A 26,867-nucleotide genomic window follows, 5' to 3' on the forward strand; every position below is an offset into this window, starting at 1 on the left:
CCCTTTCCCTTTCCTTTTCCTTTTCCCTTTCCTTTTCCCTTTCCTTTTCCTTTTCCTTTTTCCCTTTCCTAATGGAATTCCCCAGTTTTGCTCCTGACCATTTTTTTTCTCTTGCACTTCTGAAGAGCTGCAAAGCATCCTTCAGCCTAGAGACAATTCCCTTCTTAACCTATTATGCCATTGGTGAAAACCCTAAAACTATTAAATGGTTCTTCTAAATGTGAGGATTTGTATGATATAGTTCTCAAAAACAATGGAAGTCTATCTCTGAATTCATTAGGAACAATTTATTGCTCTACCATAAGTTTGTCTTTAAAATAACAGTTCATATTGAACATTAAAAAGTGTTTACTTTGATGTTACATGTAGAAATACTTCCATTTTGAAAGGAATCAATCTGAAATGTAGAAGTCGCTAGGGATAACAACATATATGACATTTTACTGAAGAAAACTTGATAATATTTATTAGTGTTAGCTGCCTTACAAGCCAACATCTGTTCCTCAGTAGTTTCCTTCAGTGTATATATTGCATTTGTATGGCAATGTTTTGGTAGCAGGGAGGCTACAGAGGTGGCTTCTGTGAGGAGCTGCTAGAAGCTTCCCCTATGTCTGATACAGCCAATGCCAGCTGGCTCCAAGACAGACCCGCTGCTGGCCAAGGACAAGTCCGTCAGTGATGGTCATTGTGCCTCTGGGATTACAGATTTCAGAAGGGGAAATAACTGCTGTGCAACTGTAGCCCGAGAGAGGAGTAAGAATATGGGAGAGGAACAACTCTGCAGACACCAAGGTCATTGAAGCAGGAGGGCGAGGAGGTGCGCCTGCCAGAGCAGAGATTCCCCTGCAGCCTGTGACGAAGACCATGGTGAGGCAGGCTGTCCCCCTGCAGGCCTTGGAGGTTAATGGTGGAGCAGATATCCATCTGCAGCCCATGGAGGACCCCACACCAGAGTAGGTGGATGCACCCAAAGGAGGCTGTGACCCCATGGGAAGCCCATGCTGGAGCAGGTTTCCTGACAGGACCTGTGACCCCATGGAGGACCCATTCTAGAGCAGTCTGTTCCTGAAGGACTGCACCCCATGGAAAGGACCCCCACTGAAGAAGTTTTTGAAGAATCATGTTAGAGAAGTTCATTGAGGACTGTCTCCCATGGGAAGGACCCCACACTGGAGCTGGGGAAGAGTGGGAGGAGTCCTCCCCCTGAGGAGCAAGGAGCAGCAGAGACAAAGTGTGACGAACTGACCACAAACCCCATTCCCTATCCCTCTGCGCCGCTTTGAGAGAGGGAGGAGGTAAAGGAAACTGCGTGAAGCCCAGGAAAAGGGGGGTGGGAAGATGTTTTAAGTTTTTGTTACTATTATCTAGGGTTTTTTTCTTTTTGTTATCAAGAATTCTGCTATATTCTTTCTCACTATACTTTCAAAGTCTGTCTAGTCTTTCACCTGCAAGCAAGGGGAAAGACTCCTTTAATCTCCCTGAGAACTCTTTCTAGAAACCACCCAGATATGACCTGGTGTTAGTTAATGCATTTAACAGATAAATGGGCACTTCTGACTCTACTTACTTATAATCATTGACAGATTTTTCATCCATGTGAAATTAGGTGAGATGAATTTGACCTAAGGTGACTCAGCATTTTCTGTTTCTGAATTGTTCTGAAATTTATATGTAGTTTAAAAAAGTCTACATCAAAGCATTTTTTAAAATTTGGTAGCCTAAACAATTTCTCCTCCAGCAAAACTTTTCAGAATTCCTTTGTCCTAAAAGAAAATCTGCTAGTAACACAAGTGCTAGCAGCACCATTAAATGGGCTCTGTTCCTTTACCATAACCCAGACAAGTTAGTTAAAGCAAAGTGCAGTACAACCTAACTTTTAAAACTGTTGAAATTGAGTTCACTGTTCTTTCCTGTTATGTTTTAAGTACAGTACTGGTACCCACAAAAATGGAAGTTCATCACAACATCATGATGTTTTTAATCTAAAGAATCTTCAGGAGTGAAACATTTTCCACATGTGAAAATAATATCAATGTTCCAATATGCCTACAAATTTGTGTCCCTATTATATTTCTTCAATTTATAATTGCACACATCCCACATACCTTTCAAGAGTCTGGTTCTAATAACCAGATGCCACTAAGTGAAATAGAACAGCAATGGCATCACAGATGAAAAATAGTTATAACTATTTATTAACTGTGATTCTTTTCAGTAGTCAGCTGAAAATGTAGCAGTCACAGACTCACAGAACTGTAGAGGTTGGAAGAGACCTCTGGACATTATTTTATTCAATCCCCCTACTCAATCAGGGGCACCTATAACCGGTTGTCCAGGACCACATCCAGAGAACTTTTAAATATCTCCACAGAATGAGACTCTGCAACTTCTCTGGGCAACTTGTGCCAGTGCTTATTCCCCTACACACTGAAAAAGTGTTTCCTGGTGTTCAGACAGAACCTCCTGTGTGTCTGTTTGTTCCCATTGCTTCTTGTCCTGACACTGGGCACCACTGGAAAAAGCCTGACTCCATCCTCTATGCACCCTCCCTTAAGGTATTTACAGACATTGAGAAGATCACAGAGTCACAGAATGGTAGGGGTTGGAAGGGACCTCTGGAGATAATCTCGTCCAAACCCCCTACTTGAGCAGGTACATCCAGAGCAGGGGGCACAGGAATGCATCCAGGTGGGTTTTGAATGTCTCCAGGGAAGGAGACTCCACAACCTCCCTGGGCAGCCTGTGCCACTGCTCTGGCACCCTCACAGGAAAGAAGTTTTTTCTCCTATTGAGGTAGAACTTCCTGTGTTCCAACTTGTGCCCATTGCCCCTTGTCCTGTCATTGGGCACCACCAAAAAGAGTCTGGCCCCATCCTCTTGACACCCACCCTTCAGATATTTATAAGTATTGACAAGATTCCCCCCTCAGTCTTCTCTTCTCCAGGCTGAACAAACCCAGGTCCTTCAGCCTTTCCTCATAAGGGAGGTGCTCCAGTCCCCATGTTCATCTTGGTAACTCTCCACTGGACTAGCTCGAGCAGTTCCCTGTCCTTCTTGAACTGGGGAACTCAGAACTGGACACAGTACTCCAGATGTGGTCTCACTAGGGAAGAGTAGAGGGGAAGGAGAACCTCCCTCGACCTGCTGGCCATGCTCCTTTTAATGCACCCCAGGATACTGTTGGCCTTCTTGGCCACAAGGGCACATTACTCGCTCAGGGTCAGCTTCTTGTCCACCAGCACTCCCAGGTCCTTCTCAATAGAGCCTCTTTCCAGTAGTCCAGCCCCCAGCCTGTACGGGTGCATGAGGTTGTTCTTCCCCAGGTGCAGGACCTTGCACTTGCTCTTGTTGAATTTCAGGAGGTTCTCTTGGCCCAGGTCTCCAGCCTGATCCTCCTGACCTTTCTCTTTTCCTGACTAAGCAGTCCCAGCTCTCTCAGCCTTTCCTCATAGTAGAGATGTTCCAGTCCTTTCGTCATCTTTGGTGCCCCTTTGCTGGACTCTTCCCAATATGCCCATGTATCTCTTGTACTGAGGAGCCCAGAACTGGACCCAGGTGCAGCCTCAACAGTGCTGAGTAAAGTGGAAGGATCACCTCCCTTTACCAGCTGGCAATGTTCTTGCCTAATGCAGCCCAGGATACCATTAGCTGCTTTGACACAAGGGCACGTGGCTGGCTTACCATCAGTTTGTTGCCTACCAGGACCCAAATGTCCCTCTCTACAGACCTATTTCCCAGTCAGTCAACCCCAATTAGTTCTACTGCATGGGATTGTTTTTCTTCAGGTGCAGGATGTTGCGTTTCCCTTTGTTGAACTTCTTGAGTCATACAGCCCTCGCTGCACTCTTACCAATCTTTAATTCTTCACTGGAAGAATGCTTACATATTCATCTAACAAAAGAAATTGAAACAATTTGGATTAGATGATCTTTTGTATCATTAGCTCAGGACCTTCACTGATATACAGTATGTCTATGGTGCAAAGTAGAAGAGAAACCTTGATGATCTTGAACATGAACAATGAGTATAGGTATATAGTTCCAATCAATCATTCTGGTTAATGGTTAATTCATCCCATGCCTCTCTTTCAAAGAACTCCAGCTAGATCTGTCCAAAGCAATCCAGCACAGAAGGGGCTATCTCTCAGCATCCAGAGACACTGGAAACTGCACCAAAAATCATTCCCTGCTTTTTTCTATTTAGCAATATTGACCTAACCATAAAGATTCATTCATGAGATCACAGTGGGTGTAATTATTTTACAGAATGGTCCTGATATCCAGATTCAATTCTTTGATGCTTTGGTTAAACTCACTGCAGTATGTCAATACTGTAATTACTTACCCATTCTATTACCAGAGAGTATAACATCATAAAATACATAACCAAACTTTTAGCACTTTAGGGACAAACGTAGCACCTTATCTGAAAATGTGTTTGGAGGTGGATTTCAGCTGAGACATAGGACTTTGAACAGAAAGAGCTGAGGTTTTGGCAGACATTCTCTTCTCCTTTCTGTTTGATCCTGATTTTCTGAGTAAGAGGTCTGGCATAAGATGGGATCTTAACTTGGCCAGCTTTATGAGGTGGATCTCCTTGCATATCCTTTCTTAGAGTAAGCATTCTTAGACAATGTATGTCCCAATAAAGGTGGATGTGTAAGGAGAAATAATTGATTCTGATGACCCAGTGTACTCATTAAACACTTTTTTTTGTAATATAATAATTCTAGCTGAATGCTACGTACTAAGTGGCCATTAGCAATACAGCACATTAAGAGCACTCCAAGAGAGCATCTTTTGCTTAGATTTCATCCAAAAGAAGTCCTCTTTATGTTCTCTAAGACTGTTTTGTAAAGTTGACCAAATATAACAAGGGAAATATTGGAGGATTTGCTTCAAAAGGCAACCTACAATCTGAACTATAAAGTAATAAACATGCACTACAAAAACATCAGAAAAACCTTTGACCTCCTAATTCCAGGTTTTATTCGAACACAAATTAGGGCAATGAGAAAATTCAGACACATGTAATAAAACAATATGATGATTAAAGAGTTTGTTAACAGTCTCTCCTCTGCTTACTGTGTTCTGTCATGCTGAATGTTTTCTTCCAGTGTTGCTCTAAAACAACTTTTATAGGCTTTGTGGTTTTCAATATACTTTGCACAGTACAATCAAGGTTTTTTGCAGGAAGGCACTTGTCTGTGTATTTTCTCACTGATCTCCTCAGTAGTGAAACTGTTATAAATTCCTGCTGTGTCTCTCTGTACTACCCTGAAAATACTTCTTTACTTCCAGTGAAAGCATAATATTCTATTCTTTGCAGGCACTTCTACCTGACCAGGAAAGCAATTGGAAAAGGGGAACAGGAAACCTTCCTCTCTGATGTCCATCCATATGCTCTAAAAAGAACAGAACACATATTTATTGTAAATAAACAGAACAAAGGTTATCTATTGTTATCTATTATACCATTCCAGTGGGACAAAAAAAAAAATAAATCACAAACTCCCAGAGCAAGATAAATCCATTTATCATGTCTAAAACATCAATAGCTTCCATTACAAACTTGTTGATAGAGCAAATTTCTACACAGTTCCCCACAGATATACTTCCCGTTCCTTTCCGGCCTGCTAAATGTCACCTGATTACTGTTAAGGCAAAACTGAGCACATGGAATTAATTTATAAAGTGAATGAAGATGTGCAGAAGTTACTTTGGGTTTGTTTGGTTGGTTGGTTTGTAATAGGGTTCATCTATGTTTACTTTGCTTAGCTGCTAAATAAGAATATAAATTAACTATGGAACACACTGGTCAGGTAGATACTTATTTCCAAGGGATAGCTTATTTCTTTTTACCGTTTGGAGCTTTTTAATTCACCATATTAAGAAATCAGTAATTGAACTGTACAAAGCAAACTGGAAATCCAAACAATAATGAAAATTAAACATACAGTAAGTGTGAGGTACTTAAGTGGCAGCTAAGAGATTTAGTATTATAAATTCACTTACATGGGAGTGTGTGGCTGTCTTGTCATGGATTTAATGAAAATGTACCATGTAATTTAAAGAGGTTAAAATGCTTAATTAGAGTCTGTTTGTGTAACATTTTTGACAAAGCAATGTTTATCAGATATGGCTTTTAAGCAAAAACTCTACTGGAAAAAAATATTGCATTGACTCCACTGAAAAGATGAATGTTTTGGCTTTTTTTTTCCTTGCTTGTTTGTTCTTCTTCATCGTCCACCTAGTTTTCTTCTTTAAAAAAAAAAAATCGCTTTTTTCTTGCATGATGTTCTTAATGGGTTCTCTAGGCTACTGTTGCTGTCAGGGTATCTGTCACCTGCCACAGTGAGGATCAGGCTGTGCACAGAAATTAATTTCCAGTGGACACAGGGACAGGTTTCTTGGCAGTAATAGTAGGAGGCATCTAAAATAAGAAGTGTCATCATGCTGTAAGAAATGGGCTCTGGGTAAGGCACCATTTATTGTGTCTTAGGCTTCAGTTTGAGAAACCCAGGCTCCTATATTCATCTCCCCTCTCCTCCCCACTCCCCTCCCCTCCCCTTTCCCTCCCCTTTCCTTTCCTTTCCCTCCCCTTTCCCTTTCCCTACTGATTCCCCCTCCCCCTCCCCCTGATCCTTTTTCTTGCTCCCTTCTTCTCCTTCTTCTCACCCTCCCTCTCTCTTTCTCATAGCTATATTTTCACTATTTTATATAACTTGCAGGTTTATCCTTTTCCACACACTGTATAATTCTGGTTTAGTTTTAGAAATTGATTTCCCCAGGAAGAAAAATTAAATGATACAAAGGGAGTTGCTGCCTGAAATTAACTCAAATGCATAAATGTTGGTATCACAACAATTCCCAAAATGTTCAACTTTCCCTATTTTTCCTGCTATCCCCAAAATTCAGCTTTCTGTTAACACAGAGTGCAAATCAATGGTTGCTGTAAAGATTCAAAAAGTGTGTCTGAAAACAGTATAAAATAACTGTCAGTACATATGTATTACAAAAGATCATAGACTTCACAGTTCTTTGAAAAACAGTTTTGTGTAATGATAAATACCGGTGTCTAGCATCCATCACCTGCATATTCCATTTTTACCTTATGCCAGGAATCTAAGCTTCAAGCAGACATCCTAATGAGAGTGCATGCTGTGACAATCTGCTGGGTAAGCTACTATATGCAGAGCAATTTCATTATTTTTAATATATGTGGTCTGCCTATGAATACTTGATGTTTCCTTTTACTCCTATCTCATCAAGTTCAGGTAAAGATCCATGAAAAGGAAACTATGAAAAAAACACCTGAGTGATATAAACTCCTCCTTAGCTTTGCATTTATAATCCATTTTGGTTAGTGTAATTGAATTTGCTGATAAGCACCTGGGACTTTTCTTTGTGTTGTTGTCCTTAGATTAGTAATGCCTTCTCCTAGCCTAAGGTGCAACAGCAATTTTTGTCTGTTCACTATTCCTTAGCTAAAAAATTATTTGCTATATAAGATATCTTTGCTGGGGTGTTCATGTAGCCATGATATTTCAAAATAGCAAGAATCAAGATCTGAAAGGAGAAAAAATTACTTCTTCCTATCCACTGTTCCATTCTGCACATGATATACTTCAGTGCCAGAAGTTTATCATGAACAAGAACATATTATAATTCAGTAGCAGTAAAACATTATAACTTTAAGGTAATAAAAAGTTATTTGAATGTCTGCTTTAATCTAAAAAATTCAGTTTCTTATGGCTTCCTTGGCATATCTAGAACAGATAGGGCAGAAAAAACATTGAGGATAAGATATCCCTACAGCATCAGAATTGAAGCTTGTTACTGCTGCCATGCAGGGCACAGCGTCTCTTGTACTTTCATGTATATTATTCCAGACAACTACATTCTGCAGTCAGCCCAGGTCAAAATGGAACCTATGCTCTCTCCTGCTGAAAATCTAATAAGTATTCTTAGTCACTCTATCATCATAAATATGGTCCTGCAAATATTCTCCTGATCACAAGAGCAATTTCAAACACCTCAAGAACAGAAATGGGTGCTTGCTGGACATTACAGTTATTAACCTAGAAGACTATTTGACCAAAGTTGTTTTGTCAATGACAGGACTTTGTATATCTCCACTGTCCCAAATATTTATCTAATTGAATATATAACTGACTGGAAGACAAAGACAATCACAATAATTATAAATATTACCTTCAATTTTAAAAAAAGCCAAAACTCTACAGTGCTATTTGGTAGCAGATATCTGAATATGGCTTAAAATAACTTTAAAGTGTTGGATTTCTAAATTTTATTGCAGAACAGTTTACCTAAACCTTTGATTCAAACTGAAATCAAGAGAAGTCTTCCATTATTACTTAATGAGAAGTTATTGTTTCAAATTTGTAGCACCATTGCCATATTTTTACAGTTCATCACTCCAAATTAACTTTTTCTGTCAAACAAAAGCCCTAGAAATGCAAACCTCATATGAGACATGCATGCTGTCTGCTTTATTAAATTTTTTTTTGAGAAGAGTATAATACTAAAAATAGTTGAACCAGGGGCCAAAATCATGTTTCAGGTGAAGTTTTCCTCAGAGAAAATGCTTTCCTTAGAATATTGAATTCCTCTTCAATACCAGTTCTTTCTGTTTCTTTTCCCCCCTCTTTTGTTAAGGAGATGATTAAAGTTGTTCAGTATGACAAAATCAGGTGAAAATGATTACAGTAGAATGGCACTCCCAAGAAATGAAATTACATTTTGGAAGAAACTGGTAACTGGAAGTTTTAGGACAAACAAAAGGAGATAATTGTTTATACAATACAAAGTTAATTTATTAATATCCTAGCCACAAGGTATTGTGAACACTAAAATTCCAGATGGACATAAAAAAGGGTCTGTGAAATTAACAGAAATCCACTGAAGGGATACTTTTAGTTTAGGAAGTCCCTGAACTGTAAACTGTTGAAAGTGGGAAAAGTATTTGGGGAGGTATTGTTCTGTGTTTCCTATGTCCTTATACTCTTCCCTAGTCAATCCACAATTGATCTAGATGAACCTTTGGCTAGGGCTAGCAGGATGTTACTAATTTCTTTCTAATAGGAAATTATTTTGAGAGTTGTCAATTTCCATGATGAAAATACTGTTTTAATGCTTGAAGTTATTCAATTTTATTTTTATTCCTATAAGACAAATATTTTGTAGATATCTTCAATCTAAAGTTTTGCAATCAAAAGCTTCCAAGTGGAAGCAAAAAGGCTGATAGGCAGAAGAGAGTCCTTATCATAGGTATGATGTATCTGATGTTAGGGAGCCCTAGTTAAATAAGATGTAAAGTGATCTGTGATCCAGAAAAAAAGATTTGGAGAATTTGATATGTCTTCACTAACCTATTAATTTACTGCTAAACCCTATCAGCACCCAGTGACACCACAGCTCTCATCTGAACCACAGACTTTCATTTCTTCCCTACAGAAAGGAAGGATTGGGTGGAGATGGAGGATTCTTCTGGGTGCTTAGAACTGACTGGAATACACAATTGCTCCCCACCAGGCCATGTATCTAGGCCTGGGGATTCAGAAGCATGCTGTCTCACCATAAATTCTTGTCCTGGTTTCAACTGGGATAGAGTTAATTTTCTTCCTGCAAGCTGGTACAGTTCTGTTTTTTGGATTTAGGATGAGAATAATGTTGATAACATGCTGATGTTTTAGTTGTTGCTAAGCGTTACTTACACTCAGAAAACTTCTCAGTTTCTAATACTGCCCTGGACAGCTGACTCAAGGTAGTCAAAGGAGTTTTCCATACCATATGATGTCATGCTGAACAAAAAACCTGGGGCGAGTTGGCCGGGGGGGTGTGGCTGCTGCTTGGAAACTTGCTAGGCATCAGTCAGCAGGTGGCAAGCAGTTGCATTGTGCATCACTTGTTTTGTATATTCTGTTATCATTATATTATTTTCCCTTCCCTTTCTGTCCTGTTACATTGCCTTTATCTCAGTCTATGAGTTTTACCTTTTTTCTGATTCTCTGCCCCATCCCACTGGGGGGAGTGATGAATGGCTGTGTGGTGTTTAGCTGCCTGCCAGCTTAAACCATGACAATTCTGAATATAAATTTACCTCCTGATAATTTCTGTACAGGCATGAGTAATTGAGCATACAAAGCATTCCCTGCGCAATGAATGTAGGTAAAACAGAGGAAATCTATGTCTGTGATTTAGATAAATCCAGAGTTGTATAATTTAATTTGCATATAATAAAGCCATACAACCTGGTAACATCTGCACCACAACAGGATTTTATTTTATTGCCTACAATTACAACATCACAATTATAGGGAAAGTCAATATAAAAATGTACTGCACCTCATTATGGTCTCCAAACCAAATTATGTTGTGTATATTTATGGTGTGTACACACGTATATCCATACATCTATATTTATATATAAATATACACACAAAATATTTAACTGGAGTTGTTCAACATTTTGTAAAATGGAAGAATATAAACAACACTTTTTTTTTTTGTAATTCACATTAGAAATAAGGGCAAAGATGCTTAACAAATAAGGGCAAGTACATTTAACAATTCTGCTAGTTGAACCACAGAAAGTATCACCTGGAAAAGTTGGCTGCATTTAATAAATAGGGAGAAGTTGCAAGAAAAGATAAAAGAGTAGCTTCTATTTTCTTTTCTTCCCCCAGGACCATTATGAATTTGAATACAGAGAGGGAAAGGGAGTATTCAGATACATTGTGTATGAATTTTATATTTGTAGAAGCTCATTGCCTAGCATAACTATTTTTAGCTGTCTGTTTTTGTGGTTAAAATGTCACATCAGAATTAAGATTACACATTTGAATACGGAAAAAACAGGTTTATTGCTGTGCATTTATATATCTATGTGTTTTCCCATTTAATTTTTCCTGAAGAAATAATATAATTTGCCAAAATGCTAAAAGTAAAACAAATGTAATTTACCTGCGATGTTAAACTCAAAGTAGGGATGGAAATAAAATACCAATAATCTTCAAATGAAGTGGGTACAACAGGGCTCTATCCTGGTACCTGTGAAGTGGATAAAGAAATGGCTGAATGGCAGAGCTCAGAGGGTCACGATCAATGGGGCAGAGTCTGGATGGAGGCCTGTCACTAGTGGTGTTCCCCAGGGGTCTGTGATGGGTCCTGTCCTGTTCAACATTATTCATCAATGACCTGGACTAAGGGACAGAGTGTAACCTCAGCAAGTTCACTGATGATACCAATCTGGGAGGAGTGGCTGATACACCAGAAGGCTGTGCTGCCATCCAGCAAGGCCTGGGCAGGCTGGAGAGCTGGGCTGAAGGGAACCTCATGAAATTCAACAAGAGCAAGTGCAAGGTCCTGCACCTGGGGAGGAACAACCTCATGTACATGTTGGGGGCTGAACCACTGGAAAGTGGCTCTGTTGAGAAGGACCTGGGAGTGCTGGTGGACAACAAGCTGACCCTGAGCCAGCAATGTGCCCTTGTGGCCAAGAAGGCCAACGGTATCCTGGGGTGCATTAAAAGGAGCATGGCCAGCAGGTCGAGGGAGGTTCTCCTTCCCCTCTACTCTTCCCTAGTGAGACCACATCTGGAGTACTGTGTCCAGTTCTGAGTACCCCAGTTCAAGAAGGACAGGGAACTGCTCGAGCTAGTCCAGCGGAGAGCTACCAAGATGAACATGGGGACTGGAGCACCTCCCTTATGAGGAAAGGCTGAAGGACCTGGGTTTGTTCAGCCTGGAGAAGAGAAGACTGAGGGGGGAATCTTGTCAATACTTATAAATATCTGAAGGGTGGGTGTCAAGAGGATGGGGCCAGACTCTTTTTGGTGGTGCCTAATGACAGGACAGGAGGAAAAACTTCTTTCCTGTGAGGGTGACAGAGCAGCAGAACAGGCTGCCCAGGGAGGTTGTGGAGTCTCCTTCTCTGGAAATATACAACAGCCGCCTGGATGCATTCCTGTGCCCCCTGCTCTGGGTGTACCTGCTCAAGTAGGGGGTTGGACGAGATGATCTCCGGATGTCCCTTCCAACCCCTATCGTTCTGTGATTCTGTGATTCAAAATACAATAAAGTGTATCACCTACCCTCAAACCTTTCCCATTACTAAACATTGAAATAAATGAATCAAGATACCCAAAGCATTTACATATATTTCATCCCTTAAATATTAATTCCTATCTTCAGTAAATTTATCTGCAAGGTGGCAGCTTTATCAGGAAGTCTACCTCTAAATAGTTAGCTGAACTGTGTCCTAAAAATTTAGAAATGTCAGTTGACTACCACTGTGCTTTGTGTTATCTTTGGTGAATTAATCCTCACCAAATGAATGATAGTGGTTGCTTCATGTCTAAATCTTTGTTAATAAGTATGAACATTAAGATGGATCAGAAGACTGAAGTAATTGTTTGGTTTATGATTTGATTCATGTTAATTCCAAACATGATCCTGTCACATAATGCCAGAATTTAATTTCTAGAAAGGATTATACATAGATTAGCTGTCCTATTTAAAAAAAAAAAAACCAAAAAACAAACAAAAAAAAACCAAAAAACAAAACCCACACACGTGCCCAAATTTATGTATGAGAGATCACATTGTGAAACAATTTTTTTTAGCACTGCACAGGGTATTCTATAAGGTACAAGAATTAGATATATTGCTTTTAAATATCATTCAAACACATATACAAGTAACTAAAGTAATTTATATTTTATGAATTACAACAAACTAATAAACTTAGAGCTGGATATAAATGATGAGAATAATGTGAGGAGAAAATGTGAGGAGTATAATAAGGAACAAGTTGACATGGCAAGTATGCTATTTGCTTAGTGACATGAGACTGATTCGCTAAAATATACTTTAGTATAATGTGTTAAAATGATCGTCCTCACTAGCATATAATAAGAAATAACAGGTAATGTCATTCTGAAGTGGGATTTTAAAGGGGTTGTTGTGTACTTTTGCCATATCTTCTGTATTAATTTCCCACTGTACATGTATATCACTGTACATATGAACTCGGTTAAGGGTTTAATTTTCACATCTTTCACTTTTCAGTATGCAGGAACAGACCTTTCTGCTTTGGTGTTACAAAAGTAAAATTAGAAAAAAAAATTGGAAAGCAAATTACTCTTCAGGTTCACTGACTTGTCCTAAATCTCACTGAATTTTTTCTGAAAACATTTGTGAAACTCAACCTTTTGGGGTCAAAGGAGTAAAACTATGTAAGTTGTCCTTTTAATGACTTTGTTTAAATTTTTGGCTTAGGTTTATGTGGGAGAAGAAGTAGATCATCTCTAAGTTCCCTTGAAAACTGTATCCTTAAATTTATCTTTAGTTCTCAGATGTATTTTTTTCTGATGCAGACTGTTTCCAATGCTTCAACACTAATCCTGTTTGAATTGTTTTAAGGCTGTTTTTTTAATTCCTAAAATCCTTTGACTGCAAAATCATTTTATATCTTTCTTCTTGCCTTTCTATTTTGTTCTATTTGAAACTTGTTTTATGTCAACTACTTAGAAAATCGTAGATGAAAGGAGACTTAACTCTTAAGACTGATAATGGGATGGTGGCAGTATTTATGATTAAAGTACACAAAGGAAAGTTTCTAACATAAGTATCTAAAGATGATCAGTAAATCTTTACTAACCTAATAAAAATGTAGTCCTGGAAACATTTTTAAGCAAAAATCCCCATGCTTTACCACTTATTGTTTATTTCTTTTTTAACATAAGAAACATAGGCAGGGCCCAATGCACAAAGTTTTAATTCTAGTAGAAAATGTGTAGACGATGGAAAATTCAGACAGGAGTCAGTGAAACTCCGGGAGTAAGAGAAAACACATTAAACATCACTAAATAATTAAACATTTATTGAACGTCCTTTTGTGCATGACTATGATTAGGACTTTGTGTGCTGCATTTCTCCCTGACAAATAGTGTATTAATTAAAAGTGCAGTTATGAAACTAGTAAACTGCAATTATTCATGTGATGAGATAGAACTGAGAAAATAATTCCTATTGTTGTGTTTTTAAAAATGAGATCATAAAAATACAGTTCAGATGTAATGTTTTGGATATCTTACAAAGAGATATAGTGCATGAAAAGCAACTACTGATTGGTGTTTCAAATTTTCATTCCACAAACCAAGGGTTACAGATTTTGGTGATGAAGTGGGCCCAATTTCACCTCTGTGGTAAAAAGCAGAATACTGCAAATTTATAAGGATACTTTTGTATTTTACATTAAAGCAGGGTGTTCCAATGCATTATGTGTAGCATAATGCTTTCTTCCTAGTTTCTTTGAATATCAGTAAATTTACTCCTAAACTTGAGATTAATGTACTTAAAATTAAAAATAATACTATGAATCATATATAATATTTCATTATGTTCTTTTTCCTCCCAGTTCATAATGAAGAACAAAAGCACCAATAACTTTGGAGAAAGTAAAAAAAATTTTTTTTTTTTCACATTTCAGCTGGCTAAATTAAATATTTTTTTTCCCTAGCTTTAATTTATCTGAAGGCATTAGAAGCATTTGTGTGTTGGAAGAAAAGATTGCAAACTCTTTGCTTGAGAGTAATAGACATTATAGCCTGACATTCTTAAATATTCTGCTTAAGTAAATGCAAATGCACTATGCATATGAAAAGAAGAATATTCATGCTCACTGGTATATTTACTGTGTTATTTACCTAAGATACTTAAGTAATTCTTAGCTTCACTGTCTCTCTAATAAGCAAGTGAATCATTCTCTAGTATTTTAATTTTATGAGCTCAGTTAGACAACAAAAGTGAAAATAAAACAAAGGAAAAAAAGGGAAAACAGCATTCAGGATGTGACTTTATTTTTAAATTCTTCTCATATAACAGCTGGCCCTGTGACCTCATACCCATCATGTTTGTGTTGCCTCTGGCCTCAAAGACTTCTCTGAATTTGACAGACTTACAGAGTTTATTTATGTTTCCTGTCAGTGTAATTGGGCTTAACAATACATCTTTATCTTTAGAGCTAGTTTGTTGTGTATTGGTTCCTCAGGAAAAAATATTTTTTTTCCTTAGAGAGGTTTTTGTTTGTTATGTAGACTTTTATCGACCATATATGAAAGATCATGTTTCCAATGTCTGATGTTGTAAGTCCCTGATATGAAAATTTTCTTTTCTTTAGCTATCATTATTTGTTATTTGCATTTAAGGGTCTGTGAAAATTCTAAAATATATATCTTCTTAAGTGACCTTAAAAACCAAATAACTTTTTCTTTCCCTATCTTTTATGAGGTTTACTAAAAAAAAACAGTTTCAGATTAAACTAGTTTCCAGTTTGTGAAAAAGAAGTCTTGTCACAAGCTTAGGAAGCTTAGGACTTTTTTACATGTAAAATTTATTTCTGCCAAATTGGCAAATGTGTTTTTCTTTTTTCCATTAGATTTCTCTGTCTCATGTATGCTATTACAGAAAAGTAGAGTTTAAGATATGCTGTCACTTCAATGAGTAATAACTCATCCTAGTGAATTTCAATATGTCAAGACAAGAATAAAGCTTGATGGAGAAGGGAGAGAGGCTGGGAATAGGTAATCCAAGTGCAGAATAGTTCACCTTCATTTGTGTAAATACATACTCTATAAAATGAACAGAAAATCACTGATTCTTCAAATTTCATTTTGCTAAACTATTTTTGTTGTTTGTGATCATCAATTATGTCTAAAAATTTTCATTAAAATTCCATTTTGAATTTGCACTAGTAAATATGCTATGGCACCCTGATGACTAAATGGCCACATTTTACATAGCTGTATTTTATATTGTCAGATAAAAGAGAAATTTATTATTAGAAGTTACCTCTATCTGTAACAAAGTTTAAAGACCAGATGTCCTATAGCAGTGACTTCTGCTGGCTGCTTGAACTATGCTACTATTTCAGCTTTTCAGAAATAATAATTCACTGTTGTACTGGTTTTGGCTGGGATAGAGTTAATTTTCTTCATAGTAGCTTGTATGTTGTTGTGTTTTGGATTTATGATTAAAACACTTGTTGATAATACATGGATGCTTTAGCTATTGCTGAGCAGTGCTTACACTGAGTCAAGGCCTTTTCTGCTTCTCACATCATCGCACCAGAGAAGTGGGCTGGGGGTGCACAAGAAGATGGGGGGGGCACACGGCTGGGACAGCTGACCCCAACAGACTAAAGGGACATCATAGAAACATAGAATGAACTGGAATATTTAAAATAATGAGGAATTTAATAGTTAATGTTTACTATCATAGAATCATAGAATTGTGTGGGTTGGAATAGACTTTTAATGATAATCTAGTCCAACCCCCCTGCAGTGAGCAGGGATATCTTTGACTAGATCAGGTTGCTCAGAGACCCGTCCAGCCTCACCTTGAATGTTTCCAGGGATGGGGCATCTACCACCTCTCTGGGCAACCTGTGCCAGTGTTTCACCACCCTCAGTGTAAAAAATGTCTTCCTTGTATCTAGTCTAAATTTACCCTCATTTATTTTAAAACCATTACACCTTGTCCTATCAAAACAGGCCCTGCTGAAATGTTTGTTCCCATCTTTAAGGACTGAAAGGCCACAGTCAAGTCCCCCTGGAGCCTTCTTTTCTCCAGGCTGGATAATCCTGACTCTCTCAGCCTTTCTTCATAAAAGAAGTGTTCCACCCCTCTGATCATTTCTGTGGCCTTCCTCTGGGCCGTCTCCAATGGGTGCATTTCTTTCCTGTGCTGAGGACATATCTGGTGTATGGTCATATGGTATATCCCGTACCATATGATGTCATGCTTAACAATAAAAGCTGGGGGAAGAAGGAGGGGGGGAACACACATTCGGAGTGATGGTGTTTGTCTTCCCAAATAACTGTACTGTGTGATGGAGCCCTGCTTTCCTGGAGATGGCTGAACATCTGCCTGCCCATGGGAAGCAGTGAATTAATTCCTTGTTTTGCTTTGCTTGCGCGTGTGGCTTTTGCTTTACCTATTAAACTGTCTTTATCTCAATCCATATGTTTTCTCAATTTGATCCTTCTGATTCTCTCCCCCGTCCCACTGGGAGGGAGGGAGCGAGCAGCTCTGTGAGGCTGAGCTGCCTGCTGGGGTTAACCCATGACAGTAGTCAAAATTGCAAAAGATTTCAGGAACAAAAAATGTACAAAATGTGAAGGATGATCAGTTTACAGGATACCATCTTAGAGGTTATATAACTTAAAAACACAGTGATAGCAAAACAGGAGGCTGAACAGAGCACTCTGCTCTACTACTTAGAAAAATCATTTTGCATTGTTCACTGTGAGACCTTGAGAGAGGTCTGTTCTCATCCATCCTCTCTAGAGTGCCTCCAGCTCATGGAAGCACTGTCATGTCCATTTGTGGTTCCGCTCAAATCTTCTCCAAACCACTGACCTCAGAACCACAGCAATGTTAATTTCAAAAAATACAATAATATGAACACAGACAATTTGAACTACCATCACTCATCATGTTTAAAAAGCAACTAGTGTAAAAACATAAGATTTGTTAGACACGTATAATTGAGATAGGTTTCAGGTCAGGAAATTGAATCCCTTTTTAGGCATTAAATCTGTGAAAAAAAAAGAAAAACTTCAAGCTCATACCTCCCTTATTGTCTTCCACTTACTATTTTTAGTGTTTATCCTCTTTAAGTTTTAGCCGTATGGATCCCGTTCTCTGCCACATATCTCACCCTGTACATTCTGCTTAGCAACTACTTTACCTATCTTACTCTGGAAGAGGGTTTCTAGAGTTAGATCTAATGATAAACAATAACAATATACCTGAATGCCTTTGGCCACATGTAATTCAGGTTTTTGGTTCAAAATGATATTCTGGTGTGTAATGAAACCCTGATCACCCCTGTGTGCTGGCTCAGTTTACAGAAGGTTTTTGGAGCACTGGTTTGTTTGGCAGAAACTAAACTGGAAGTTCCACTCCAGGTATGCAAAGAAGGTAGACCAGCTGCTGATGGTGGCGTCAGAACCATGACAACTCCAAAATACATTGTCATGGAGACTTTTAGGGCTGGAAACCCAATAAAATCTCATCAGAAATAAAATTCAGGGATTTTACAAAGCTTTGGTGCCAGGACATCAGCCCTAGCTGCTTGATCTGCTGATCCCTGTGCAATGCTCCAAATAACTTGTTAGTGTAGAAATACTTTTTGTTGATTTTTAGGATTCATAGATATGAGAAACTCCTTTCTCTTATACACTGAGAACTAAAGAGTTATTGTTTGTGGTGCTTTGACCTTGGCTGGTCATCAAGTGCCCACCAAGCTGTTCTCTTACTCCCCTCCTCAGCAGTACAGGGGGAGGAAATAAGATGAAAATATCCCAAAACCCTTGTAGGCTGAGATAAAGGCAATTTAACGGAAGAAAAAGCAAAGGCGACATGTAGAAGCAAAGCAAAACCGAAGATTTATTCCCCACTTCCCATCAGCAGGCAATGTCCAGCCACTTCCTGAGAAGCAGGGCCGGCCTCAGTACACATAGTGGTTACTTTGGAAGACAAACATCTTAATAAGGAATTCCCACCCTCCTCCTCTTTTCTTTTAGCTTTTATTTCTGAGCATAACATCACAAGGTGTGGAATATCCCTTTGGTCAGTTTGAGTCAGCTGTCCCAGCTGTGTCCCCTTCCATCTTCTTTCTTACCCACAGCTTACCAGCTTTTGTGGGGAGGTTGAATAGACAGCCTTGATGCTTTGTGAGCATAGCCAAGCAATATCAAAGAACTGGTGCTTTATCAACACCATTCTAGTCACAGGTGCAAAGCACAGCACTATATGGAGTGTTATGAGGAAAGTTAACTCCATCCCAGCCAGACCCTAACTAGAAGATATTTAATATATCAAATATTCCTAATTAAAAATATCACACCTTCTTTCTGTTCAGAATAATCATGACGTATAATCATATATTATTCAAATTATTTCAAAATTTAATGGTAATTGAATGTTGTGTAACTACTGTTTGCTTGTTTTTAGAAAACATTTCCTTTAGCAGGATCTTGTGCTATTTCATCAGATTTGGTCATATGAATTCCCTCATATAATCTCTCCACTGTAACTACTAGGGATGACCATTATGGTTATATGGTTGGGGACTTGCATCCTTTATAATATATTTTGTACATATATATATATGTATATACAAATTTGACATTAGAAGGAGTTTCTCTGACATTTGGTGTATTCTCTAGATTGTGCAAACTGCATAAAGCTGTACCAGTGTTCAAAGCAGGCCTTTTAGACAGTTTGCTGAACGTCCTAGAGTGAGAGCTTTACATTAAAACAAAAGCAGCTAAAAACTATGAGAACTACTGGTCTTTGGGGAGATGGGAAAGGGTCAGTAAGCTTCCTGTATAATTATAAATTTCTGGCATTTCTTGGCAGTTTTCTGGCTTCATCCTACAAGGCAGCTCTGAGAACATTTTAGTTTACTTCATGTAGTTAAACTGCATGAAGTTTCCAGTTCAGTTTTTTCCCTCCTACTTCTCAAAGTTTAAAACACCTTTTTCTCAACACCACAATAGTGGATCTCCTCCAACTTCTATATTTTATATAATCTCCATCTTTTCATTCATTTTTCCTGGTTCAGAAGAACCTAGTCCATAATGTTTCTTCCTTGAGTACTCTGTCTTATGTTCTTACTGTCCACATACATGCATGGCAAAACTCTCCTATCTGAACAAAAATAACTGGTGTCTGTTGAGGAGAGCCAGTGCGTGTGTTTCCTGTCTGAAAGTACTTCAAAACCAGTACCTTCCCCTCCACTCCCCACCATTTTTCTATTATAATTTCCAAAGTAACTTATTTCCCCAAAAAACAAGGTTTGTTTTTTTTTTTCACTAATGTTCATCCCATTAATATTTCAGACTGTCAGTTTGACAAATTCAGAAAAAAATTGAATATTAAAGGAACAAGGGGAATTACTCTGTATGCTTTCAAAATGCATGAGGACTGTGAAGTTCTTTACATGAAAAAGGCAGATCAATCTTACTTTATCTCATCTAACAGCAGCAAAGGTAAATTACAAAGCATGTGGCAAAGACACATAAATTAGTAGTTTCCAGAAATTTAGCACTACAATAACTGTGTCAATCACATTAAAATCTTTAAAGTAGTAAGAACAGATTTAGGAAGAGGTCTTGTGGAATTATGATTTACAATAAAATATTTTCTTGTAGTCAAAAAAATGTATTTTTTTGGCTTCAGTTTAAGTAATATGCTGCATGAATACTAATTATATTGCTTTAGAAAAATAAAGGCAAGCTTAATAAATCAGATCATTAGGCCATGCAGTCATTTATCTTGCTTATGATAGCAACAAATACCTTATTTCTTTAAAAAAGACAAAATGTATACCTACAACCAAAAAGTACACTAATTACACTAGTCTCCATAGGAGATCAAAACTACTATTTTTGAAATTAAAAGCAAGAAAAAAAATTGTAGAATCATAGCATGGTTTGGGTTGGAAGGAACTTTAAAACCATTTAGTTCCACCCCCACCTGCCATGGCAGGGATACCTTATACTAGATGAGGTTGCTCAAAGCTCCATCCAACCTGGCCTTGAACACTTCCAGAGATGGGGTATCCCCAGCTTCTCTGTGCAATCTGTTCCAATGTCTTACCACCCTCACAATAAAAAATTTCTTTCTTATATCTAATGTAATCCTACCCTTTTTGAGTTTAAAACTGTTACCCCTCATCCTATCACTACATTCCCTGACATAGACTCCCTTCCAGTCTTTCCTATAGGCCCCCTTTAAGTACTGGAAGGTTCCTATAACATCTCTCTAGAGTTTTCTCTTCTCTAGGCTAAACAACCAACACTCTCTCAACCTGTCCTCATCGGGGAGGCAGTCCAGACCCCTGATTGTCTTTGTGGCCCTCCTCTGGACCATGTGCAGCTGGGGGCCCCAGAGCTGAACACAGTGATCCAGGTGGGGTCTCACCCCAGCAGAGTAAATGGGGAGAATCACCTCCCTCAACCTGCTGGCCACGCTTCTTTTGATGCATCTCAGGATGCCATTGGCTTTCTGGGCTGCAAGCGCACATTGCCAGCTCATATTCAGCTTTTCATCCACCAATACCCCCAAGTCCTTCTCTGCAGGGCTGCTTTCAATGCAGTCATTGCCCAGCCTGTATCCATGTTTGGCATTGGGTACATTATGATACATTATCATCATTGGATACATCTCATTATCTAGACTTGACTCTGGCAAGTATTATGAGTTTTGCTTTAAAGTATTGTAAACTGTGGGCATTCCCCATACCTCTTTATTTTAAACTGGATTGCAGGTAGTAGATAAGTAGATATCTGTGTCTGACTAAGGATGTACATTACGTAAACCTAAACACCAGAAGAGCGGGAGTGAGAGTTTTTTTAAGTTTCCTCAGCAACATTTGCCAGATCCTGTTCAGTTCTGAGATTCTTCTGCACGTGGAGTTAATCACTTCTGCTCCATTGCTATTCTTCTGGAATTTTAGAGTGCTTTGTAATACTCTGGTTAAAATATATTTGTTTATCTTATTTAAAAAGAGGCTTATAAGTTGTTATTTTGGGGTTTTTCTTCCCTCAAAATTTGCAGTTTCTCTATATCAATCTGGAACATTATTTGGTCCAAGCATCTACAAATACACTGGAAAATATTTGTGAGGAGAACACCTTGAGTGGAATATAGTGGTAATATTTTAAATTAATCTATTTGTAACATCAAACAAATATTTGGGAGGCATGGGTTGGGCAGGGAAGGATATACTGTAAATCCATTTAGGTATTTGTCATATAAAAATAATCTTAAAGCATTTACTTTCTGTTACTTCTAGTGGAACTTATTTGCTTAAGTTGTGCTGCTTTCTGGCAAGACAATGTAAAAGACCCTTTGATGAAACAAACAAAAAAAATGGTCCTCTCTTTACCATCCTCACTGCCTGCCAGTGTATATAGTCCTATACCGGTACTTGATAACAGGGAGGGTTTTTTGAGGCAGGGGAACTTCTAACAGTCTGTTACCAGCTATCTCAGCTGATACTCTGAGCTAATCTCTGCTTATGTCTATGAGAAATAGTGATATAGAAACACAAAATAAGTTTGATACTTTTTCTTTCAAAGAAAATCATTATTTTCTTACTACCCATGTCCTTGGAGCACGTTTCCAAATTTTTTTCTGTAATTTAAAGTAATAGCCAAAACAAGAAAGCATTAGTCTCCTGGGATTTTTGCTTTTGTATTCCACTATGAGGAAAGTGGCAGATATACTTATGTGACCGTATTTCCTGAGGTGCATGTGACAGTTTGGAAGATGATATAGTGTTCTTTGAAAGATGCATGTGATCTAATAATAGAATCATAAAATGGTATGGTCTGGAAGGGACCAAAGATCATCTGGTTCACCTCCAATGCCATGGGCAGGGATATCTTTCACGAGATCAGGTTGCCCAAAGCCCCATCCAACCTGACCTTGACATCTCCAATGACATGGCATCCATAATTTCTCTGGGCAACCTGCTCCAGTGTCTCACCACCTTCCTCATAAAAAATTTCTTCTGTATATCTAGTCTAAATCTACCCTCTTTCAGTTTAAGACCATTGACCTTTATCCTGTCACTACAGGCCCTAGTGAAAAGTCTCTCTCCATCTTTCTTATAAGCCCCATTTATATATTGATGATTCTGACACTCCCTCAATATCTTTTTCTCTCAGAACTCCTGGGAGAGGTTAGCAGGGTCTAGCATGGTGTCTTAGCATCCCCCTTAATGCTGAATCTGTATTATTAAAAGCCTGGCAGCACAGTGTTAGTTGGTTTCTTTTGAATTTAAATATTGCTACAGATTTGTTGTTTACAGCCAGGAGTTTTTTGAGAGCTTTACACATACTCCTTCCCTCATCAGCACTTTTCAAAGGAACCTAAAGTTCAGTGGTCAGAATGCTTACCCTGGGATTCAGAGAAATGGACTTCAGACTTCAACATGCTCCACAGAGAATGAGCTTTGTTTTGATCTCCCAGGAATCACCATCTCCACGCATCGTTGATGAGAAAGACAATGCTGAATTTCTGTGTCATCCTGTCCTAAAGGAAAGTATGGAAACCAAACATATGACTTCAACAAGGTAGAGTAGTGAATTGCATTCAACACATGGGAGATGTTAAGCGGAACTGATTCTCAAATCTCTGGCACTTCTGAGTATGACCAGGAACAATTGGGTGCAAGAAGTAAATTGTATATGTTCATACTTGAAAAATTAATTCCTCATAACAATTTTTTCTTTGAATTAAATTATATTCTTCCACTGGAGATGTGCTTAAAACAGATACAGGAGAATCTAAAGAATTAATTTTAACAGTTTAAAATTTTACTTTGGTTACTTACTTTGGTTACACTGATGTCACAAAATCCTTCGCCAACTTTGGGATTACTTTGCATTGCCAAGTAAAGAGTTGATTTTGGTGAAGGAAAGCTGTAATGTGTTCTCTTGGGTACAGGACCATGGTCCAAACACGCAAAACTCACACACACACCCCCCACACACATGCAAAGAATTTGGAATCTACTCCTCAAATCCTTAACAGTGTTTGCAATTCCACTGTCATTAATTTTTATTCACTGCTAATAGCCATTAAATTTAATCTAGATAGATGTCTACATCTAGATGCCTGCAATCCAACTCTTGAAATGGGATTTTCCTCACTTAACTTGTAATGTATACATCAAAATGAAATTAAGTATGCCAAAGGCAATCTAGACCATTAGCTTAGTTCCCTCTACTCTTGTCATGTATATTATGATTACACCAGCTATAAGTCTATTGAGATAGAGACATTCTTTCCTTTTATGTTTGTACAACAGTAAGCACATATAAGTCCTGAGGGTACAGACATAATCATAACATAAATGACACAAAGAATGTTCTTCTAGGAATTATTTTCAACATATACTTTTGAAGCAATTCCTTTTTTCAAGCATCTGTGTAGGTGTGTGGGAGGGAGGGTAGCAGAGAAGGTTTGAGGAGCTTTTTGTCAGTCATATTAACTACCAATTCCAAAATAAATAACTCCAAGTTAATTGTTGTCAAGTGTTTTATTAAAAGATGAGAACATAAATATTTATATTATATGTAAAAAGATTTTGACTTAGATTTTGTTTTAAATAAATATTGTATCAATAATTATATTAAAGGAAACATTTGAAAGTTAAATGAAACCATATTCATGCAGGTCTAAGTAGTAATCAATTATTTAGATTCACCACTTCAAAGAGAATGTTAGAGTTTGAAGATGGAGTGTCATGCATTCTCTCAAGCTTGCTATTAACAATTCTAAACATAAAATCACATGCACATTCCTTAGAAGGAAATTACAATATTTTTTAAATTAAGTGTCACAAATTAGGGAATGATACAATTGAGGTTAATCATGTATAAGGATGCTTAGTAATGTGATCTTTAATTACATTTTCAACCCACAAGATACCTGGTTTCATATTTAGTAAAAAAACCTGAATAGTGCCCATCAGTGTTTTAGTCATTTAATGTTTAGATATTGAGTTTTATCTAGACTGCTAGGACTCTTTTTACAGTGAAAAGAGAGCTATAAGCACCACTAGAACACGTTTCATTTTACTGATTTTAGGAAGGATTCAATTGTCTTCTGTCATAGGTAAAAAAATAACTTGAACTGTGAACGCTAACAGGCTGCAAATAACTGCGGGTGTGTAAATGTCCAGAACTAAGCTTATGAACTCTCAGGCAAAAGGCTCTTACTCGCTAGCTGCAATGGGTACAGGTTAGTTGTGTATTTTGCAACATTTGGATTAAACAATACTGGAATGTCCTGGATCTTTTATTTAATAAAGGAAGGGACAGGAGAAAGAAGCACCCACTGACAGGCTGATTATATATTGTGGAAGTGAGGGACCACAACCCAGAAAGAAGAGCTGGCCCCAAAAACTAGGGTTCCTGTAAAGAATAAATTATTTTGGAGAAAAGAAGAGGGCCCAGAAAGAAGACAATCCTTGCTGGAAGAAAGACCTTTCTGTTGGGAAATATAATGCTGTGTGGTCTAGTGAGTGAGCATGTGAGGTAGTCAAGCATTCTAAATGCTCCAGTCTCATTAGCTGTTATCCAGATCCACCACCTGGATCCACCACCCAGATACCCATTATCCAGATCTATTACTATTTATCATTTACTTAGTTTCACCTATTAATGGTGCTTTCAGGGCTCCTACCTGTTTTCCACACTCCTGGGGGAGTCTGCAGCAGGAAAGCATGCAACAGCTATGACCTCTCCAGGAGCTTTGACTTCCACCCCTCAAACATTTGACACTTCTGTTAGAAGCATGACAAGGCCCTTGCTGACTAGACAGGCCCCAGCCAGTTGTTACACAACACTACAGGTTGTCATTTATTGTGTCTTGCCTGTGACAGCCTCTTAAAGTGACTACCTTCTCCATTTGTTTCATGAAGCTATCTGAGACAGGTAAAGAAGTGAGTAGTAACAGCTAATTTAGAGCATGGCATTGGTCAGATATACTTAAAGTTATTTTTTTCCTTGCAATAATTATATTGCATTTATTAACATTTATTGACATTCAGTTTCTCTGTGATTAAATTAACTTCTTTTGCATAGTCCTTATGCAAGTCTTCACAGTCAGTTTTAGCTTTCATTGCTGGAATAGTCAAGTATCATCAACAAACATTGTTCACCTTGTTTTCCAGATCACTGATTAGCATAGGTCACAAGATCAATGCCTGCAGGAATCTCCTGTTATTTTTCCCTCACTGTGAAAAATGATAATCTGTTCCTATCCATCTTGTATATTTAATACAAGTGGTTATCATTAACTTTGAATAAATATTTGCACTTATCCTATAACAGCTTAATTTGGGTAAGGGACTCTAAGAAGGGCTGTCAATAACTTTTCTGAAATATAAGCATGTTTACATAGTGAATTACTTTTGTTTAAATGTTTATAAATTCCTTCAATAAACTTAAATACTTTCTAAGACATTTCTTTCTGTGAACCTTGTTGACTCTTCCCATTATATTTACCACCATCTCCATTAATTCTATTCTCTGCTATAACACTTTCAAAGTAGAGAAACCAAAAAAATTTTTTTCATAACTCTCCATATTTTCCTAGAGTCCTTTTCAAGTTATCAGTTTAGTTGACATTTAAGAAGTTTTCTGTTGCTTTTCGCAACTTCCCCATTCCTAGGAAGAGTTTTCTGGTTAAGTTTGTCATGGTACAGCCTCAGTCGGCAACCGAACCCCACACAGCCACTCGCTCACTCCCCCCACCCCTGTGGGATGGGGGAGAGAATCGGAAGAGCAAAAGAACTTGTGGGCTGAGATAAGCACAGTTTAATAATTACAATAAAAAGTATAATTATAATAATAATGATAATGATAATATAATAAAATAGAAAAGAAAAAAAAAAAAGGAAAAGAAAAAAAAAAACAGAAACACAAATGATACAACCGCTCACCACCCCCTGACTGACGCTGTCTGTCCCTGTGCCGCGATTGCTTCCCTCCTCCCCCAGCCAGCTCCCCCCAGGTAACATACTGGGCATGACGTTACATGATATGGAATATCCCTTTGGTCAGTCTGAATCTGCTCTCTTAGCTGTGCCCCCTCCCCTCCCGGCTTCTTGTGCACCCGGCAGAGCATGGGAAGCTGGAAAAGTCCTTGACTGGTACAAGCACTGCCCAGCAACAGCCCAAACATCGGTGTGTTATCTCAACATTTTTTTCATGCTAAGTCCAAAGCACAGCACTATGTCAGCTACTATGTCAGTGA

At 38.1% G+C, this 26,867-nt stretch overlaps 1 long non-coding RNA gene across 1 annotated transcript; it reads right to left on the minus strand.

Annotated features, from left to right (window-relative positions):
* Nucleotides 1-3,254: 3,254 nt before the first annotated feature.
* On the minus strand, nt 3,255-26,701 carry LOC135317838 (uncharacterized). The gene is made up of 4 exons (XR_010376470.1): nt 26,554-26,701; nt 23,000-23,135; nt 10,986-11,072; nt 3,255-5,404 (listed from the first exon to the last, which is right to left on the minus strand). It is a non-coding gene; the product is annotated as an uncharacterized LOC135317838 (long non-coding RNA).
* Between the last annotated feature and the right edge of the window lie 166 nt (nt 26,702-26,867).

The sequence above is a fragment of the Phalacrocorax carbo genome, chromosome 1 (genome assembly GCF_963921805.1).
Source record: "Phalacrocorax carbo chromosome 1, bPhaCar2.1, whole genome shotgun sequence".
Lineage (NCBI taxonomy): Eukaryota > Metazoa > Chordata > Aves > Suliformes > Phalacrocoracidae > Phalacrocorax > Phalacrocorax carbo.